Below are 5,104 nucleotides of genomic sequence, written 5' to 3' on the forward strand. Positions count from 1 at the left end.
CTGGGAGCCCCCCTGCTTCCCTCTCCTGCTGGCCTCAGCTCTACCTGACCCCGGAGCGCCTCTGTTTGTTCACTCGTCCCCTGACCCTACCCTGCCCCGCGCCCCCCGGCCAGAATCAATTCTTCATGCTGCTCTGAAGCTGAGTACAGATCTCCATGGCCCTCCCCCCGCCTGGATCAGGTGGGCTCAGGGAAGGTCTGGCCCAGGTCCACGCTGTGTGTGTCGCCCAGAGCACCCCTCCGGCTGAGAAGGTGAAGAAGAAATGACAGCTTGCAGCCAACGTGAAGAGAAAGAGCTCTCTAAACCAGTTTTTGTTCCTTTTTTGTTTTTGTTTTGCCAAACCACACGGCATGTGGGATCTCAGTCCCCAGACCTGGGATTGAACCACAAAAGCCCCTGCACTGGGAGTGTGGAGTCTTAACCACTGGACCGCCCAGTGGTTAAGGGAAGTCCCTGTCCCTTTTATTTATTGATTTTGCTCCACTTTTTCATGTCTGCTCGGTCCTGGGCTCCACCTGACGTCTGGCTTCATCCCAGAAAGCCCTGGGATGTTATCTTTGGAACTAACACTTTGACCAAATTAGCCCTTGTGGCTCAGTGGTAAAGAATCTGCCTGCCAATGCAGGAGACGTGGGTTTGATCCCTGATCCAGGAAGATTCCACATACTGTGGAAAAGCTAAGCCCGTGCTCCATAGCTATCGAGCCTGTGCTCTGGAGCCCGGGAGCCACAGCTACTGAGCTCATGTGCTGCAGCTCCTGAAGCCTGCACAGTGTAGAGCCTGTGCTCCACAAGAGGCCACTGCAGTGAGAGGCCCTCGTGCCCCAACTGGAGAGTAGCCCCTGCTTCCCACCACTAGAGAAAAGCCCGCACTGCCATGAAGACCCAGCAGAGCCAAAAATAAATAAATAAATAAAATAAAAACCCAAATAAGCTACAAGGATTTGTTGTACAGCACAGGGAAAATAGCCGATACAACTGTATATGGAGTATAATGTTTAAAAATTGTAAATCACTTTGTATACATGAAAGTTAATTTATATAATATTGTCAATCAGCCATGCCTCAAGAAAATCTCAAAAAATGGCTCAGATTAAAAAATATATACATATATGTGTATATGAGTGTGTTATGTGTGTGTGTGTTAGAGAGAGAAAGGAAGAGAGTGAGAATGATAATACACATCTGCAAAATGTAAACAATACCTGAGTAAAGAGTACATGATTATTCCTTGTACTATTATTGCAACTTTAAAATGATATAAATAAAAGTCACCAAAAAGTGGAATTTCCCTGGCGGTCCAGAGTCTAAGACTCCACACTCCCAGTTCAGGGGGCCCAGGTTCGATCCCTGGTCAGGGAACTAGATCCTACAAGACAGAACTCAAAGATCTACACGCCGCAGCTAAGACCTGGCACAACCAAATACATAAGCAAAATAAATATTTTAAAAAATTCAGATGTTAAAAAATGGACCCCAGACATAGGAGGTCAAAGGCTCAAAATGGTAGAACCTGGTTTTAATAAAATTTGATACAGCCAAAAGCTAATCCATGAATTTAAAATTTTGTTACAAAATCCTACAGAAATTGTTAATAGATAAAGTTTCAGTTGGGGAAGATGAAAGAAAATGTTCTGGGGGTGGATGGTGGTGATGGTTGCATGGCAAAGTGAATGTACTTAATGCCACTGAGCTGTACGCTTAAAAATGGTTGAAATGGTGGCGATTGTTTTGTAATGAGTTAGAACATTAAATCAATATGTTGTGCAGCTGGAACAAGCATACAGTTGTAGGTCAGTTATACTTCAATTTAAAAAAATGGCTAAAACTAAATTTTATACTATGTATATTTTACCATATATAATTGTGTGTGTGTATATATCAGATCAGATCAGATCAGTCGCTCAGTCGTGTCTGACTCTTTGCAATCCCATGTGTATATATATATATAATAGAATGATAGAGGGAAAAAATGCAGATATTCTGAATTCTTCTACTTAATTATACCTCTTTCAGTAGGCATAGAAATGAAAAGTAACCAAAACCCAAAATGTTGAGATTTCTCTGTATATGCAATGTTATCACATACAGCAACTTTGCTATTTACATCTTATTCATGTTATATATGTTACTCTTATTGTGATAAAAATACAAGTAATAATTTTTTAAAAAAACCTTATAGAAAAGACTAAGCAGCTGAAGTTTTCAGTAAAATAAAATTTTAAATGGAAAATAAGTTGGAACATGTTGGTGCTAAATAGAAAATGAATCACAGAAATACATTGACTTGATGGTGTTTGTCCAGAAGATGTATATTTTTATTTATTTTTAAAATTGTATATATTTTTTGGCTACACCACGCAGTTTGTGGGATTTTAGTTTCTCAAACAGACTAAACCTGTGCTCTTTACAGTGAAAGTGCCAAGTCTTAACCACTGAACTGCCAGGGAATTCTCTGTAAGATATATATTTTTAAACAGATGCCATCAATATTGGTAGAACTCTGATTAAAATAGGCAGGATGAAAAAGGCAGACAAGATTGCAAAGCAAACCGTGTCCCACTCTGATGACTGAGAGGGCAAGTTGGCTGTAATGAAAAATGCTGAAGGCACATACACACTGCCGGAAATCTTGCTTGCTGATGTTTATGCTCCAGGCCTATTTGGATGTGTGTGTGTCTGTTGGCGGCAGTATCGATACAGTTCATAATAGCAACAACAACAAAACTGGAGCTACCCAATGGGAAACTGGCTGATTGGAATTAGAGTAGATCAGTAGACCATCTAATATACACCACGCAGATTTTACAAAACGTTAGATAGTTGCAATCTCTGGGTGCTGATAAAGCTGAGATGTGCTGTTACCTGAAAAGACAGGACACCAACTGATACACACACACACACACACCACCCCTAGAAGTACATGTAGAAACTGCTGAAAAGTTTCCTTCTGCTAGAGGTCTTGGGGGAGAGAAAGACTTCCTATTGTGAAGGAGGAAACAGACAGAGCTGGACTCCATCTTAGGCCAGGCCTCGAACATTAGGCTACACGCATGGTTGCCCTCCCAATGGACTCTGAACTTTGTGCCCGGTGTCTATAGAAATGGCATACCAATGGAAAACCAGACCCCCCAATAAAAGAGCCTCAGGACTTGGATTCTCCATTGCCTAAAAGAATATGCTAATTATCTCTGTAACAGAACAAAGTGGTAAATCCCATTATGTTTATCGGGATATGATCACAGGCCTATTGATAAATATCCACTGTTTATCTAGTCTTGTGGCACATGAATCATGGGTTAACTTTGATCGTATCTCTCTTTACCTTGTCCAGACTAGTTTCAAGGAATTTGGGGAGGTGGGTTTGAGCAAGTACACTTAGGGTATATAAGGTTTTCACAAAAACTGGTCAGGGTCCTTGGCTAAGAGGAGACTCTGCCTTGGGCCTGCTGGTGCAATAACCTGCACTCCACTATCTGCATTGTCCTTCTGAGGGAGTTTGTTTCCCAGAACGCGTGGCTGCAACAATTGCATGGTTTTTGCTTTTACAGCATTGATGTGTCACTCTTACAACAGAGGAAAAACATGTTCACAAAAGGTTTGGTGAGACTAGATGGCCATAGGGTAATATCTAGCATTGATGATTTACAATCTCAAAATTGCTTTGTTGGATCATCACAGTGTCCACCAGGATTTGTTGCCAACAATTTAAAAATCCAGAGAGTTTACATAGAAAATTTGCCTCTGTGATAAATAGATGTTTGGTCTTTGTGCCTGATTCTTGGCACACAGCTCCTAAAAAACCTTTGGAATCTCTCAAGTGATAGGAGAGTCTCTTGTAATGAGCAGTTCTTGGCAGGCCACTAGACAGTGGCCAGAAAGACCAAACCTTTAGACGCCAGGAGGTTTCAGCCCCACCTTCCAAATCTTCAGAAGTGGAGAGGAACTGGTGACTCAGTCACCAAAGGCAAATGATTCAATCAACCAAGCTTGTGAAACCTCCATAAAAACCTCTCAAAAGAGGATGTTCAGAGAGTTGGAAGGCTGGGGCCTCTGCCTGAGGCTGGGTACCAGCTACACAGGCCTTCTCTGAACCCAATCTGGTTGAGCCTACAGGCAGATGCCTGCTCCCTGGGTGATCATTTCTATTATGCAGGCGTACTGTCCTGGGCTGTTCACTTCCTTGAATCACATTCCTATCCCCTCCCACCTCTATGAAAGGACACCAGGTCTCCTGGAGGGAGGGCAGTGGGCATTATTTCTTTTAACACAAGGCTTCACCTCTGTTTACTGTTCATGGGGTTCTCAAGGCAAGAATACTGAAGTGGTTTGCCATTCCCATCTCTAGTGGACCACATTCTGTCAGATCTCTCCACCATGACCCGCCCATCTTGGGTTGCCCTACGGGCATGGCTTAGTTTCATTGAGTTAGACAAGGCTGTGGTCCTAGTGTGATTAGATTGACTAGTTTTCTGTGAGTATGGTTTCAGTTTGTTTGCCCTCTGATGCCCTCTTGCAACACCTACTTGGGTTTCTCTTACCTTGGGCGTGGGGTATCTCTTCACGGCTGCTCCAGCAAAGCGCAGCCATTGCTCCTTACCTTGGACGAGGGGTATATCCTCATCACCGCCCTTCCTGACCTTCAACGTGGGACAGCTCCTCTAGGCCCAAGTGAGAAATAGATTTAAGGGCCTAGATCTGATAGATGGAGTGCCTGATGAACTATGGAATGAGGTTCGAGACATTGTACAGGAGATAGGGATCAAGACCATCCCCATGGAAAAGAAATGCAAAAAAGCAAAATGGCTGTCTAGGGAGGCCTTACAAATAGCTGTGAAAAGAAGAGAAGCGAAAAGCAAAGGAGAAAAGGAAAGATATAAACACCTGAATGCAGAGTTCCAAAGACTAGCAAGAAGAGATAAGAAAGCCTTCTTCAGCGATCAATGCAAAGAAATAGAGAAAAACAACAGAATGGGAAAGACTAGAGATCTCTTCAAGAAAATCAGAGATACCAAAGGAACATTTCATGCAAAGATGGGCTCGATAAAGGACAGAGATGGTATGGACCTAACAGAAGCAGAAGATATTAAGAAGAGATGGCAAGA

Source organism: Bison bison, unplaced genomic scaffold, assembly GCF_000754665.1.
Source record: "Bison bison bison isolate TAMUID 2011002044 unplaced genomic scaffold, Bison_UMD1.0 scf7180017864371, whole genome shotgun sequence".
Lineage (NCBI taxonomy): Eukaryota > Metazoa > Chordata > Mammalia > Artiodactyla > Bovidae > Bison > Bison bison.